Here is a 17747-nt window from a genome sequence, read left to right as displayed (position 1 = left end):
TGGACATGACAGAGAGGGTAAACAGAATGAGGTATATCCTAGTAGTGGTTGACAGATTCAGTAGATGGATTGAAGCAACACCAACTGCCAGCCCAGACTATAAGTCAGTGGCAAAGTTCTTATGCAGGGAAGTTTTTCCACGATTCGGCTTACCAGACAAGATCAGTTCAGACAACGGACCACAATTTGTGGCACAGGTCATAAAGACAATGCTCCAAATGTTGGGCATTAAACAAAGATTTGAGTGTGTATATCATCCACATGGCAATGAGATCGCAGACTAACAGAATAACGCATCTAACACCGCATGAAATGTGCACTGGAAGGCCAATGCCTGTTCCATATTTGAGAGGTCCATATGAAGGGCCAACAGTTAGAAAATTAGTTTTCAAGTTATGTCCAGTATTTAACTAGAATCCACAGAACTATCTTCCAACAGGTCAAAGGAGCCACTGAGGAAAGAGACGCTGCCATACCAGAGCGCCAACAAACAATACGCCCTGGTGAGTGGGTGTACGTCAAGGTGTTCAAAAGAAAGTGGAACCAACCCAGACGAGAAGGCCCATTTAAAGTTGTCCTTGCCACACCATCAGCCTTGAAAGTAGAAGGTAAGAATGTTTGGTTCCATCTAAACCACTGCTGCAGAGCAAATGAGCCAGAAGCAGCAACTGAGGCAGTCAGAGGAGGAAGGCACACAGGATCCACTGGGGACGGTGACACCGCCCCGCAGGGAGCTAGACGATCCCAGAGCCCAGAGGGAGACAGACAAAGGAGTGGTGAGCCCGCCCTGCAGGGGGAGAGATGATCCGACAGATTGGCCGCCAGACGGACCAGCGTTAGAAGAACCAGTGACAGCGCAACCAGTAGTGGATCCTTACCTCCAAGAGAAGATGTCACAGATGCAGATAGTACACCCCTTGATTCAGCAGGACAGTCAGGATCAGATAGAGATGTCCATGAATCAGAAGAATCAAGTGACTCAGGTTCAGAAGGAGATAGAGCAGAACAAGGGACTGCAGAAACCCAGCCAAGCCCTGTACCAAGTCCCTACGCAGACACAATCCCAAGACCAACACCAAGCCCAATCACAGAGTCAGGACCAGGGTCAGAATCAGGTTCCAGTACAAGAGCAACCCCAAGGTCATGTACAGGTTCGTGTACGTACGCAAGTCTGACAGAAAGCAGCCCAGAAGCAGGACATGAAACAGGATCAGGAGGAGAATCAGGTTCAGAGCGAGACAGTCCCTCTGCAAGAACAGAAACAGAGCCTGAAGAAACAGACCCAGAAGAGGGACAGACAGAAACGCCAAGACAGGCAGCTGGTGATGTGGGTAGCAGTGACAGCAGTTCTAGTACTACTGGCATGTCAGGTTCCAGATATGATCCCTCAGTCCCCCGAGACAGGGACAGTTGATTGAATGTGCACTAGCAGTAGCAACAGTAGCAGTGCAGGAAGGTAAATGGCCAAAAAGTGACAAACTAAATTTGACTTATGTAAGAACAACCATGCTAAAAAAGATTCTGACTCAAGGACCAGGAGGTCACATATTAGAGAATCAGCCAGCTGATAAACAATGCGAAGCTGAGGGAGTGGTGGCAATAACGGCAAGCTGTAGTTCTAACAGGTGTACAGATGAAGTGACAGGAACAACTGTAGATAGACAACTAGCCCGAAAGCTGATTAAGTCCCTGCCACGCCAACAATGAAGGGGACTGGCAGATGATCAGTCAAAAGCAACGTTGAAGCCTAGCCCTAACAAACGACAACCCAGGGTATTACAGAAGACCAAGTCCAGTATACAACAGACTAGGACCAAACCGAGAGTAAAACCCGTGATACAGGGAGAGAATATGTTTCGTCAATGGCTACAATATTCTGCTCAGCAGGTTAGCTCTCAGTCCTGCATAGCCTGTTACAATGGCAGAAGAGTCCCTCAAATATTGCCCACGCGTGCCAACACCACAATGATTGTTTTGCTTATTGCATGCTAAGGATGATGGCAAAGAAACTTGACGGATGGTCACAGAATAGAACTAATTGTCCATCCTACATGGACCCTTTATTGGAACATTGGGTACCACAGACGGCCGTTAGGAATGAAAGCACAGTATTCCCATTTTGCCTAGTGGATACTAAGACTATGATGGTTAATGGACCAGAAGCCAAAGTACAGTGTCACCGCAAGCGAAAAGTAGAGAATGGCAAAACAGTGCTTGCACACGATAAATGCGATACAAGTTTCAATGCCAACAGGTGGTGGCAGACTATGCTCCATTTAGAGTTCAGCAAAATCAGAGTGATGCCGACATCCCCATACCGTTCCTAGGTGGAGGCACGAATGCTATGACAGACATTTTCTGGTTATGTGATGACAGCGACCGCTTGAAAGTAGAGTTGCCACCACATTGGACTGGGATATGTGCTCCAGTCATGGTAACAGGACAGATAACAGTGCTCAGTCAAGCAAACATAGCAGAATCAAAACGTATTGCTAGGAGCTTGAAGATTGACAAAGAAGACAAGGTATATGTAGCTTGGAATCAGGAACCTCACGGTGGAGCATTAGGAGAAGATTGGATTATATCTGGACAAATAGCAGGGTCAGTTCCCCTACTTGGCCAAGCCATAAATGCACAATACATAGCGCGAAACAGTCGTTGGGTATCCTATCTTTGGTGGAATCATCAAAGATACGTGAATTGGACAATATCGGCCATAGAGATTGTCCGCGAGCAACTACATACTACATCACTGATGGCGATACAGAACAGGTTTGTACTAGACATAATGTTAGCAGAAGAACAGGGTGTATGTAAGTACTTCGGAGATGAGTGCTGCACAGTAATATCCATGAACACAGGGCAAGAAGGGAATCTTACTAAGCTTTTAGAATCACTAAAACAAATGAGGGATGAACAGGTTAAACACTCAAATTGGAACACGAAACAGACATCCATATGGGAGTGGTTTCAGAACATGTCCTGGATTAAAATTCTCCAAACAATAGGAATTTTGATAGCTATTGTGATCATGTGCTGTTTATTCCCATTGATCAGGATAATGATAGGCAGAATGATGTCATTAGTCACAGGACAGTATCCGCTCCACATCTATAATGATGTGGATATAGGGATAGAGATGAGGCCCATAAAAGTCGGGATGGAAGTTTCATCAACATACGGAAACCCGGCAGTTCCATCCGCACCACCTAAACCATCTTTGAGTGAGAATGAGTACATCGTCATGTACGGAGAAGGAACTAATTAGCATTCAGGCAGGTACTACGACTTTGTTTACGACCTACCCAGCATTGACAAGACAGGGCAGTGATCATTTTAGGCAATTGTCAGAAAAATGTGAGTCAATGCATAGACGACACTTATGCCTACGCCTCCTGCACACAGGAAAGAAACCCACTACTAAGTACCGAGCCTGCCCAAAACATAACGTTGTGCCAGTAGAGGACTAACTGTCTGTTATTCTTTTAATGGATACAAACATGGCTGAAGGACAAGGAAATGCCGAATTATTCCCCTCAGTTAGGGCAGAGTCAGGGAAGCTGGGAGTACTGGAGAAGCCAGAATTATACACTAGGGCCACAACCTCAACCCAGGCCACCATTGATCAGCAATTATCACATTACCCTGGCCAGCACAGGATTCACCGCACAGTCAGTGCATGGGGAACTTCCACCACCACCTCCATACTCATGGTCTACCATGGAACCTAACAGTGCACTGCCATCAACGTCAAGGTCATGGCCGCCAGCTATGCCGACCCAAGGAGGGTTTGGGCTGCAGCCACCCCCAAGACCCATGCTAAGGCAACTACTCACTCAACCAACGCCACACTCTACAGGCCAGATGTGGACCGCGCCAGCTCCACCACGCTCACAACCAACAAGCCCACCAGTTAACTGGAACCAAGTTGCACCACCAATTTATACTGATGAACCAGAGGACATGGCATCCCAGCCATGTTGTCATCTGAGAACGATGCTTGCACAGCAGGAAGCAGAGCAACCAAGTACATCGGCCGCGATAATGACAACTGCACCCTCAAGACCACCCACACCGCAGGTGAATCTCTTTGTTACCTCTGAGAGATCGCTTAAGTTCCTCGACGCCCAAGAACCTCCACCCCCTGATTGACGTGCAGTACCACGTACTCTACCCAGTGTACAGAGGCTCATGACATTCATATGCACAGAAAGAGTGTTTGAGGATACACCAAGTCAAGTCGCGGATCCATATGATCCATCAGCACCACTAGCTGACCTGGCAGCAGGACAAGCAGCAATGGGGTTTACGGAGCAGCAAGGACCTCGCACCCCCACTGGCGCACGCCCACTCTCAGTTTCCTCACACACCTCAGACATGAGCTTCATTGATGGATGCCAGTGCCAGGGAAATCTCCCACAGTTCATTCTCCTCAACAGCCATGCAATGACGACTCACCACTCGCAGAGCAACCAGCATTTTTAGACAACCTCCCGGAGGACAGACAACCCATGCGACGAAGTGCACGAATTCAGGCCTATTCCCTTGCTACACCTACAACACAACAAGCACCTGCTGAGTCCACTCCAGGGGACATTTCCCCAGCCACCACTGATGGGGATCCTGATTACTGGGGCAAGATACCCCTGCAAGAGTTCAACCAACTCCTGAGTGAGATGCAGCCTGCAAAAATCGCCGCCCGCAGGAATGACAGACGCCGTGCTTTGGGCCGCATAGCAGCAAGACTCCGTCAGCAACATGACCTTCTATTCTTGAGAGAATGTTATTACACCCTACAAACCCGCTGTGAACAACTGGAGAAACGCTGTGAGCAGTTGGAAGCAGCAATGTACATCATCCAGATGAAGTAATTATTCCTCTAGGGATGGACATTTTTTAGTCTCATCACAGGAAGTTTTTTTATATATTTATTTGTTATATGCCTGTCACTAAGTATTAACTTTGCAAATTTTCACCAATTACGTCAATTTATGCTTGCACAACATATTCTAGCAAAAAAAAAACAGCTCACGCACATAATCATTTCATGCACAGGAGTTTTGAGCTTGCTTACAGCACACGCCAAAGTAACTATTACACATGTCTATGAAAGGTCCTGGATCCTTGTGTACACATGTACACATGTTGAACCAATAATCATGGGTGGTACTTTTATTGTCACCTAATCCGCACTTCATCTCATGATGCTAACATGGCCTTGAAACTTAAGTTTCAGTGACACCCCATTATTCAAAAGCACTACTTCACTTATTATATTACCAAAATGCTGCACAACACAAGTCAAGTTGGAGGATCCACGTATTCAGCTCATTAGTGTGCTATCTACGTGTCGAACCAGTAATCACGGGATAGTAGGTCCCATTTACCAGTGCATTACAGTGTAGATGATTGAAAGTGCGGCCTCACAGCCGCAAAGGAGGGAAGTGTTGAATAATTCCTAATTCCTAGATTGTTTGTTAGGTTCTTTTTCTACATTTATACACTTTGTTGGTTTACAATATGTTATAACTACTTAGAAGTGTTTGTAGTGTAGCCACTGGAAGAATGACTGTGGTCTCACAGGGTAAAGGTGTTGACCGCTGCTGTTATTCTTTTAGTGTAAAGTTTAACTACTGAGTGTTTAATGAGTGTGTGCTCATATTTTATTCTTATACTCTGTGTATTTATGAACGTGTGCCTTTTCAATGTGCCAACATGAGCAGAACAGCTGCTTAGGCCACGCAGGCAAAACCTAGCCAACCGTAACCTACACAATGGAAGCAAGGCACATGCTGTAAGTCACGTACGCAAGGCCTGAGATCGTGGCAAACTGAGGCCAAGAATGAGATCATGACACATTGTGATTTATGGCGCCTGGTATTGCAGGGTACGGCCAGGTACTGCATGAAACCAAGCTTTGCGCTGTCGAAACTAAACTTGTATGAGACACAGCACCCTCATGGTTGGCATTGTTGAATCATGTACTTGTTCATTGAATCATGTTATGCATGTATTAAATATGTTATTCCTTATTAATTCTTTTAAAAAATACAATTGTAAGTGTTTAAGTTTTAATGGTGTCAAACTATGCCTGTATAACTTTTAAAAAATACGGTGGGACTGAAGTTGAAACATATTGGTGAATTTCTAATCCAGTAATGTAAAAATATAAAAAGAGATAAATGGTAACAATAATTACATGTAATAATAGCTAAAAAGTGGAAATTGTAACATTAATGAAAGGGTTAATTTGGTAAAACAGTATGAGAAAAAGGCCATTAGATGGCAGTAGAGGATAAGAAATTCACCAAAGGGGAGGAGTGGTCAGCGAACACTATAGGTGGAGTTAAGGTGTAACGCCCACCTGGAAGGAGGAGATAAGGAGGAGTTAAGGTGTAACGCCCACCTGAAGGGAGGAGACAAGGTGGAGCTTAAGGTGAATATAAGGCGATGTTCGCTGACCACCAACTCAGTTCCATCCTGAGACCTGCAGGGATGTTGCTCGGGTTTATCTGTCCATTATTGGAATAAACTCTTTTGCACCGACTCTGTTATGTAAAGTGTCTTTGAGCACTGTGCAAAGCGCTATATAAATATAATGTATTATGTTTGAATTATTATTATAATTATAAGGTGCTGAGAACTGCAGAGGGTGATGCGCCGAGCTTCAACAGTACACATGGTCCGGGAATAGATTGGAATGGAGGATGTTCTATCTCACACAGGCTCCGCCCTCTACTGGACTCTATGGGTACTACCTCCTCTAAGCCCACTGAAATTTTATCATGCACGTAGCCGACCAATAGGACGTCGCTACCGATACGTGCTTGACGTATAAATAGCAGTGTCCCTACTACCTCAGCATCCTTTTTTTTTTTCAGCAAACGTCAAACTGCTCACTGAATTCACCACCTCCACGGAAGGAGTCGCCACTTCTAGAAAATTATCTTTGCACCCGGACGAGGTGACCCATGTCCTGCCCGGACGAGTCCAGGCCCCCCCCGCCAGCCGACCTGTGGCTGGGGAAGGGAGCGACTGGCCAAGTGACCGTAATGGAGGGAGAGAGGTCTGCTGACGCTGCCACAATCCCCCTGGTGTTCAAGACGTTATTGTTTTACATGTGCTGCTTGTGTAAAACTATGGTAAGGCTTCTGAGAATGTGGAAACCGTTTTTTGAGTAAAGCAATTAAGCAGTTAATTACATTCCTCAAAGAGCAAAGTTAACTTCTCTCATCAAAGAGCTAACGTTAACTCCTGGGGTGAGGCTAAGGGTTCACCCTGCGGCCTTGTCTTCACGAAGCCACTGTTCTAACCGCTTGTGTGTACACTGTGGTGATGCCTGTGAATGTTGCCCCATGCCGCTCTCCCGGTCAGAACCAAGTGAGATTGCAGCCCTGAAAGAGACTGTAGTCCAAGAAGAGTGTGAACCGATGCAGTCCCTGTCAGATGTTGTATCATTGCAGACAAAAATCACTAAAGAAAGATCCAAAGACAGAGCTGTGGTGTCGTGGTGATTTTTGTTGTGTGTCCTGACTTGCTACAACCCCCCTTTCAACTCTAGTGCAGGAGGACCTGCGATTCTGGGGGGTACATCACCACTCATTTGCCCAACCTAGAGCTATATGTCACAACTCCCACCAGACTCCAGACCATACTGGACCGGTGCTATGGCAACATCACATATGCCTACATCTCTAAACCACGCCCACCTCTCGGTCGCTCTGACCATAATGTCATTTTACTCCTGACAATTTATAGATCACAATTAAAAACAGGTGAACCCATCAAAAAATATCAGAATCAGAATCTGGAATAAGGAAACATCTGAAACATTAAGGGGGTGTTTTGAACTGACAGACTGGGACCTGTTTTTTAATGACTGTGGTGAGGACTCCCATGCACTTACAGATGTACTTACATCTTACATTTTATTCTGTGAGGACACTGTCACTCCCACCAAGCAAATAACTATACACCCAAACAATAAAAAATGGGTCACAAAGGACATGAAAAACTGCCTGGTCCAAAAGAAAAACGCTTTTCTGATAGGAGACAAGCTCAGGGTGAAAGAGCTGGAGAAGGAGTTCAGGAGGAAGGCCAAGCTAGCTAAGATACACTACAAGAACAAGGTGGAACAGAAACTAACCTCTGGAAATGCGAGGGAGGCGTGGCAAGGCTTAAGCATCATGATGGGCAGAGCCCCCAAACAACCAGTGGTTGGCTGCTTAGACCCCACCTCCTTTACAGAGCAGTTAAACAGTTTCTTCACCCGGTTCAACAGTAGCAGCACTCCAATGACCTGGACCCCCCCGACCCCTAGCTGCTCCCTCCAAGCCATCACTATTGGTGAACACCTGGTGACCTCCGTCTTACACAGAGTCAACCCACACAAGGCTGCTGGCCCTGACCGGCTCATGGATTTTTCTCCTTTTTTTAATACTGTAAACACAAACAACCTGCTGCACTGCCTCTCTGACCTCCAGGTCCACCCGACACTGATTTTATGGATGTGTGTGTGTGTGTTGGGCTGCTGAATGTCAAGGGCTGGGAGGAGATGGATGCAGAAGAACGTGTTAGTACAGTGTGTGTGTGTGTGTGTGTGTGTGTGTGTGTGTGTGTGTTTGTGTGTGTGTGTGACAGAAAGAGACAAATATAAAAAGCTTCAAGTAGACTCTAATATAATTTAATCATATTGTTTGTTAATCATATATTGTATTGGTTCAAATTATTAAAATATCTGACTTTACTCTCACTATCTGTTTCTGCTTCTCTATCATATTTATAGTGTGGGATCATAGGGTGACCAGATGTCCCTGGCTTCAGGGAGTGTCCCCGTTTTTGGCTGCCTGTCCCTGGCTAAATACAGAAAAAAACTCTGAATAGAAGTAATAGTATTAATTTAAAATAGAAAAAAATTTATAGTCAAACTGGAAATATCCCCGTTTTTTCCCTCTTTTCAGGGATTATGTTCCCAGTTTTGATCTCGGACGTCTGGTCACTTTATATCATATATCAGAATATTCTATTACTGTTGAGCTCACTATGAATATTATAATACGCCGAACCATGTATCCTGTGTCATAGCTACATGCATGACCTTTGCAGCAAAAAACACCGCATGAAAATCCGTTCGGTATTCAGTGAGGTATGATAAATTAAATGCGCTGACAGCTCATTGCACCTGCCAAACAGATTACACTGAGTGGAGCGGGTGACCGGTTCAAAATGGCGGCCCCACGGCTCGTCCGCGCCAGTATGCAGTAGCGGTCTATCTCTTATATGTAAAAACTTCAGACCACTTGGTCTTTTGTTTTTAGAAAGAGACAATTTTTGTATCTATCAAGCTAAGTTACTGTAAGAGGGATGTGTTATGTTCTATGTGCCTCCATCCTCCATTCTACGTTTTAATAATTACACAACTGTTTCACTTTCACATGCTTGTTTTTAAAATCTCTCTGTGGGTGGGGGGTATTGTGAATTATGCATCACAAAAGTACATTGGGAGAAAATGCTTCAAATCCCTGAATACAATAATGAAAATAAAAGTGAAAGCATGAATAGAAAGAGTTAAGAGACACGACACACCGCACAGAAACACTGTTTGCAGGCAGGTGCAAACTGATGCACATAGACACCTGGGTTGGGCGCAGGTCAGACACTGCCAGGCTTTGGTGACCAAGCATCTCTGTTTCAGATGGAAATGAAATTACAGTTTTTCTCAATTGCTTAAACACTATAACCAGTCTATTCAACTAAAATTTCAAAACCACAACTCCATTTTCCAAAAAGCACACCCATTTCTCTAAACTCTACACACAAATACCTCCATTTCTCATTGCCTGCACCATGTGGTCATTGAGAAAACACAGATATTCAATATTGTTCACCAAATCAGCACAGGCTGAGCTCGATTAGCACACAGCTACCCAGGTGGAAACACAAAGAGTCAAAATTGATAACACACCAATCAGAAGCTTCAGCAGAGTCAGTTCATCCAGTTTGGAACAATGGATCCAGAGAAATCAGAAGAGAAAGGTCTAGGACATGAGAGAGGAGGAAGAGGAAGAAGAAGAGGAGAAGGAAGAGCAGTATGGAGAGGAGGAAGAGGTGAAGCAAGAGGAACAGTAACTGTTGGAGGAGGAGATGGGATAGGAGGACGAGGTGGACAACAAGAGTCTCTGGCCTGTCTCAGAACAAAGACAGGGGCAGAATAATTAGTTGTTAGGTGTGTTGAACTGTACAGCACACTAAGGAATAAAAAATGTGTGCAAATGTTTACATTTGTTGTTTCTTTTCTGTTCATCATGTGAAAAGGTTTCTGAAGGGGAGAACCACAAGCAACATTACTAACAACCAGTTTTTGTAGTATTGTTTTGAATTTCTCTCACCAGTGTGTCAGACTGTGTTCCACTGTGTTTCTGAAGCCAAAGTTTGTTTTTTCAGCAAAATTGAATGGTTTTGAGAGGAGAGCTTAATTTTGACCTGAAAATAGGACGTTTGGGGGATTGGGTGAGAAGTTGTGGATTTGTGTTTAGAGTTTCAAGAAAAAGAGGCATAATTTCAAGAAATGTGTTTAAGCCATCGAGAAAAACTGTAACGTTACAGAGACAGAGAGCGTGGAAAGGGGGAACTGGCATACGGACACAAAGAGAGAAGTTATATGGTGAATCACAACACTGCGCCCCTTTCTTTTAATCCCACACCCCAAACCAGAGGGGGAAAAAAGTCAGCAAAAGAGAAATAAGCTCTGAAATGTTTTTTTTTGTAACATACAGTCTCAGACAAGGCAAGGTTTTACTGCCAATTAGGCTACTGTTGTTGTTATTATTAGTAGAAGTAATGGTAGTATTACTGCTTTACTTATGAATAGCTACATATAAGAGACATATTTACAAAATCTTGCTCACCTGAACAGACCACTCCAGCATCCTCACCATGGTTACAGTTGTGTTTCCCAAATCCTCCATGCTGACACTGAGTCAGAGACCTTTCACTTCCTGAACAGGCCACATCATCAAGCCAGATTTGACCGGTTCCTTCACCAAATCGGGCCGACTGAGGGGCACTCAGTGCTCCACCACAGCCCAGCTCCCTGCACACCACCTCAGCATCATTTAAGTCCCAGTTGTTATCACAGACTGTTCCCCAGACGTTGTTGTGATAGATTTCAACTCTTCCGGAGCAACGAGTAGACCCGGACCCAGCTAGTCTGATCAGAACACCTAGTCTCAGAACACAGAAGACAAATCAGTGCTGGATAGAACATGTGTTTGTTTGTCATTTAGTCATGACAGAAATCTTTACTGTAAGACAAATTTGGCAAAGGTTATGATTCATTATACTTTGCATCACCCATACAGACTGTGAGAAATATAAAACACTTTTCACAGTAGATCAAACACTCGATGAACTACATCACCTACATTACAGTTTCATTTACTGTACTGAGCAACATTTCCCACTTGTTATTCTGCTCTTCAATTCTAAAAGCATTCTGCAGGGTGTGGTTAGAAGCTCATATAGTGCTGCATCTGAACAGTGTTACATTTCACACCACAATGACTCGGTGACAGAGCTGCTAAAATATACAGAAAAGGATACATTTATTCAAAATACTTTATCTGAAACGTTTTCTCACCTGAACAGATGACACCAGCATCCTCACCATGTCCACAGTTGTGTTTCCCAAATCCTCCATGCCGACACTGAGTTAGAGACCTTTCACTTCCTGAACAGGCCACCTCATCAAGCCAGATTTGACCAGTTCCTCGACCAAAATGAGCCGACTGAGAGGTACTCAGTGCTGCACCACAGTCCAAATGTCTGCACACCACCTCAACATCATTTAAGTCCCAGCTGTCATCACAGACTGTTCCCCAGGTGTTTTTGTAATAAATTTCAACTCTTCCGGAGCACCGAGTAGACCCAGACCCAGCTAGTCTGATACCTAGTCTCAGAACACAGAAGACAAATCAGTGCTGGATAGAACATGTGTTTGTTTGTCATTTAGTCATGACAGAAATCTTTACTGTAAGACAAATTTGGCAAAGGTTATGATTCATTATACTTTGCATCACCCATACAGACTGTGAGAAATATAAAACACTTTTCACAGTAGATCAAACACTCGATGAACTTCATCACCTACATTACAGTTTCATTTACTGTATTGAGCAACATTTCCCACTTGTTATTCTGCTCTTCAATTCTAAAAGCATTCTGCAGGTTGTGGTTAGAAGCTCATATAGTGCTGCATCTGAACAGTGTTACATTTCACACCACAATGACTCGGTGACAGAGCTGCTAAAATACACAGAAAAGGATACATTTATTCAAAATACTTTATCTGAAACGTTTTCTCACCTGAACAGACCACACCAGCATCCTTACTGTGTCCACAGTTGTGTGACCCAAATCCTCTGTGCTGACACTGAGTTAGAGACCTTTCACTTCCTGAACAGGCCACATCATCGAGCCAGATTTGACCGGTTCCTTGACCAAAATGGGTCGACTGAGCAGTCCTCAGTGCTCCACCACAGCCCAACTGTCTGCACACCACCTTAGCATCATTTAAGTCCCAGTCGTCATCACAGACTGTTCCCCAGGCGTTGTTGTGATAGATTTCAACTCTCCCAGAGCACTGAGTAGACCCGGACCCAGTTAGTCTGATCTGAACACCTTCATTGCATGTAAGACATAACAGAGAGTATTTTAAAGACCAGTGCTAGACAAGTCCTTTCCAAAATGTAATACATTATAGATGACTAGTTACTGTCAATTGAGAGTAATTAATTAGAGTACAATATTACTGTCTCTGAAATGTAATGCTTTACATTACTTTTGAGTAACTTTGACTGCTTTTTAGTTGGTGCATTATGCTCATAGTAAGATGTGCCTGCATATGTGGATCAGGATCAGTCAGGATGAACTGACAGCAGCCTCTCTGATCATGAAAGTTATTTGTTAAAGCACAAACACACAGCCTATAGAAATCTATTTGATTGATCCATCAGGGGAGCTGCTGTAGTTTGCATCCTGCCGACCATCGGATTCCAGCAACAGGAAATAACGTTACTCTTTTACTTATGGATTTGTTTTTCTGCTGCCCAAATGTTTCTTGGTGTTGGTGAATTACTATAAAAACAAAACACCACTTAATTTCGGGTGCGTTGTAACACGCGCTACTGAGATTGTGACGGTTATAATATTACCCTTTTTTTTTAAGTAATGCGTTATATTACCGCTTTACAGCAAAAAGCAATACATTACTGTAATTGTATTACTTTTGTAACGTGTTACTATAAATAAAGTAAACAGCAAACTAACATTACTGTACGCATGACACAGGAGAATGAACTGACCTGCAGCAGGTGAAGAAGCGGTCAGGAGGAAAAAGACTGTGGAACAGAAGAAATGACATGGCTCATTACATTCAGTAAACTGAAAAGTGCAGAATTAAAGTTTTCCTTGTTTCTGTTTTAGATTTCCGTGTTTATTTTAATGATAGGAAGTTTTTTAAATGGAAAAATTGGCCTTAAGAGACTTCTGTTCTATACAATACAACAACCCTGCTGTACAAAAAAGCTGCTTTTCAAATAAAATTTTGGAAAGTCTGTCTTACCAAGGGCCAAATAGCGTAAGTTCCTCTGCTGTATGCTCCCCATAGCTGACATGACGGCTGCTCTGTGTCAGTTATCAGTACCAGCACAGATTAACTAAAAACTGCGGTGCACAGAAACATTTCACACAGCTTGTCCTTCCTGAAACACTTCCTCTTTCTGGTGTTTTTTTCAACCAAAAGCTGCAGCACTGAAGTACCACATCTATCACTAGTTATGGATATTGAAATTGTTGTTGATAAACACAAAGTTCCAAAAAACTGCTTTACCTCCTCCATATATGTTTCCATTTTGTGTGTAAACTAATGCACTGCACTAAGCTATTATCTCTCTAAATGTAATCTATTTTTATGCATTATGTAATCTAATTGTTTTCAGAATAATAAAGCATTCACTGGTGTTTTTCCAACTGTATATGATTTTATGAGGCACACAAGTCTGCAAGAAGTGAAAGTCAGCGAAAGCAAAACCATAACTGGGTTTTTCAAAAAGCACACTTCATTTCTCATTGCCTGCACCATGTGGTCATTGAGAAAACACTGACATTCAATATTGTTCACTCAATCAGCACAGGTTGAGCTCAATGAGCACACAGCTACCCAGGTGGAAACACAAGGTGTCAAAATTGATCACACACCAATCAGAAGCTTTATAAAAGGGCCAGAGTCAGTTCATTCAGTTTTGGAACAATGGATCCAGAGAAATCTAAAGAGAAAGGTCTAGGACATGAGAGAGGAGGAAGAGGGAGAAGAAGAGGAGGAAGAAGCAGGAGGAGCAGATAGATAGATAAAAGTTCAGTTCTTTCAGTTTTGGAACAATGGATCCAAACAAATCTGAAAGAAGACATAGAGGACACCAGAGAGGAGGAGGAGGAAGAGCAGTATGGAGAGGAGGAAGAGGTGAAGGAAGAGGAACAGTAGGAGTTGGAGGAGGAGATGGGATAGGAGTAAGATGAGGAGGAGTTGGAGGAGGAGGAGGGAAACAGAAGTTTACATTTGTTTTTTGTTTTTTTGTGTTCATTATGTGAAAGGTTTTTTTGAGGGGGAGAACCACAAGCAACATTACTTATAACCAGTGTTTGTATTACAAGCAATCGAGAAAAACTTTAATGCTTGTGAGACAAAGACGAAACCGCAGCACGTCCCAGAAGGCAGAAAGGCATTGGCCTATTTTAACCCGCACAGCTTTTCTGGCATTTACTGTACTGGTTTAGCGGATCAGGAAACTCACAGACCAATCGCATGTGCTCCAATCGTCTCACGTGACATTGCTCAGCCAATCAAATCTGTGCATTCCGATGCTTGCGAGTCGAGTCCGCGAGATTCACCAGAGCCTTTTTGGAAACTCACTTTTGAGGAATTGAGGAGACGAAAGGGACAAGAGATTTCACATGGCTATTAATCAAGAATGTAGAGATTTTTACATGGACGTTCCTCCCACGGGCAGTTCAAAACCAGAATATCTCATAGATCTCCAATGCTAGCTGGCAGGAGAAATCTCATGTTTGCTCATGTTTCTCACTGAACAAGAGAAAGTAGAAGTGGTAGCTCTGTAAGAGGGAATGAAAGAGAGGAGGAGGTATTACAGCTGTTCATTTGTTATGATGTGTTGAGTGTTTATTATAAAATTGGTTAAGACTACACTTCATCACTTCAAGCTACACTTTGTATTACATTTTTTCTAAAAATTAGGCACTTTGTTTTAGTTTAATTAAATTTACAATTTAATATTAGAGTAGTTATTATTTATTATCCCTCCAGTTTGATGTGAAAACTGATTGAAATATTATTTGATTAGCTGACTAAAAACATATGTTGATACAACTATACATTATGGTACTGAATGATAACACAAGTTAGTCGTTTTTAATATTCCGGACCTTTGCTTCGGGAAGTTTTCTCTAACTGGACCTCTTTGAATTCTAATTGAATACCCCTGGCCTAGAGAATCCAGTCAATTTTCGATCATAAAACAATAATAAATAGTGTTAAATCAGACAAAGAAAGAAACCATATAGCCTACCTATTTTCTTGATTGCTTAAAAACATTTCTTGAAATTATGCCTCTTTTCCTCTAAACTCTAAACACAAATCCACAACTTCTCACCCAATTCCCCAAACATCCTATTTTCAGGTCAAAATGAAGCTCTCCACTCAAAACCATTCAATCTTGCTGAAAAACCAAACTTTGCCCTCAGACATGACACACAAGCCCTCAGAAACACACACTGCAACACGGTCTGACACACTGGTGGAATAAATTCAAAACAATACTACAAAAACTTATTATTTATTATTAGTAATGTTGTTTGTGGTTTTCTCCCTCAAAAACCTTTTCACATGATGAACACAACAAAAGAAATAACAAATGGAAACATTTGCACCTTTTTTATTTCTTAGTGTACTGTACAGTTCTACACACCAAACAACTCACTATTCTGCCCTGGCATCCTGTCTTTGGTCTGAGACAGACCAGAGATTTTCCTCCTCCACCTCCTCTTCCTCCCTGCTCCTCCACTTTCTATTCCTACTCCTTTTCTACCTCCTCCTCCTATCTCTACTCCTCCTTCACCTCAGTCTCCTCTCTTCTTCCTCCTTCTCCTCCTCTCTGGTGTCCTCTACCGCTTCTCCACTTCTTCCCCTCCCTCCTCAGAGCTGGCCCCCTCCCTCCTCTCTCCATCACAGAGAGGGAAATCAACGGTCTTTTCAGGAGACAGAAACCCCCGCAAAGCAGCTGGGCCGGACTCCGACTCCGATCTCCCCATCCTCCCTGAAGCACTGTGCTGATCGGCTGTCTCCGGTGTTCACAGACATTTTAACACCTTACTGGAGACACGCCAAGTGCCAGCCTGCTTCAAAGCCTCCACTATCATCCCTGTCCCCAAGAAACCAAGGACCAGAGACAGAGTTACTGGGTTATTGCACAGGAATTGTTCCTGACACTGTGAGTCAGAAATCAGCTGTTCATCAGAGTGATGGCTTGTGGCAAGAAACTGTTCCTGTGTCTGTTGGTTTTGGCGTACAGTGCTCTGTAGCGCCTACCAGAGGGGAGGAGCTGGAACAGGTTGTGTTCGGGGTGAGATGGATCTGCAGTGATGTTTCCTGCCCGTTTCCTGACACTGGAAATGTATAAGTCCTGAATGGAGGGCAGGTTGGCACCGATTATTGTTTCTGCAGTCCTGTCTGTTGTAGTCTGTCCCTGTCCTTTTTGGTGGCAGATCCAAACCAGACAGTGATGGAGGTGCAGAGGACAGACTGGATGATGGCTGTGTATAACTGGATCAGCAGCTCCTTTGGCAAGTTGAGCTTCCTGAGCGGGCGCAGGAAGTACATCCTCTGCTGGGCCTCCTTGATGATGGTGTCAGTGTTGGGCTCCCACTTCAGGTCCTGGGCTATAGTGAAACCCAGAAACCTGAAGGATTCCACAGCAGACACAGGGCTGTTGAGTATGGTGATGGGTGGCAGAGTGGGGGGACTCCACCTGAAGCCCACGGTCATCTCCACAGTTTTGAGTGTGTTAAGCGCTAGGTTGTTCTGACCGCACCAGAGAGCCAGCTGATCAACCTCCCGTCTGTAGGCCGATTCATCACTGACCCGGATGAGACCGATGACCGTGGTCAGCGAACTTCAGGAGTTTGACAGATGGGTCTCCTGAGGGGAAGTCTTTGGTGTAGAGGGAGAAGAGCAGGGGGGAGAGCACACACCCCTGGGGGGCGCCAGTGCTGATAGTCCGGGTGCTGGATGTGATGTTCCCCAGCCTCAACTGCTGACTCCTGTCTCCTGAAGTCCACGAACAAGATCCTTGCATATGTAAATGCTCCGTACTTGTATAGCGCCTTTCTAGTCTTTTCGACCACTCAAAGCGCTTTTACACTACATCTGCATTCACCAGTCACACCCATTCATACACTGAGCCTAAGTGCTCAAACGGAAACTAACATTCACACTCATTCATACACTGGCAGAATAGCCGCCCCATATGTCCCTGGAGAGTCGAGGTGTTGCAGACCCAAGTTGACAGCATCATCCACTGACCTGTTAGCCCTGTAGGCAAAATGTAGGGGGTCCAGCAAGGGGCCTGTAATGTCCTTCAGGTGGGCCAACACCAGTCTTTCAAAGGACTTCATGA

The 17747-nt window shown here is 43.9% G+C and overlaps 1 protein-coding gene across 2 annotated transcripts in view; it reads right to left on the bottom strand.

Moving 5' to 3' along the window:
* The window catches only part of LOC119918278 (leukocyte immunoglobulin-like receptor subfamily B member 3), a 200988-nt gene that overhangs the window by 43170 nt on the left and 140071 nt on the right, over positions 1-17747 (bottom strand). The gene's annotated exons all lie outside the window — the stretch shown is intronic.

The sequence above is a fragment of the Micropterus salmoides genome, unplaced genomic scaffold, assembly GCF_014851395.1.
Source record: "Micropterus salmoides isolate LMB-PRFRI ecotype aquatic unplaced genomic scaffold, ASM1485139v1 Ms_hic_scaffold_10, whole genome shotgun sequence".
Classification (NCBI taxonomy): domain Eukaryota; kingdom Metazoa; phylum Chordata; class Actinopteri; order Centrarchiformes; family Centrarchidae; genus Micropterus; species Micropterus salmoides.
The sequence above is the reverse complement of the archived record's forward strand: the minus strand, read 5'-3'. Positions and strand labels throughout refer to the sequence as shown.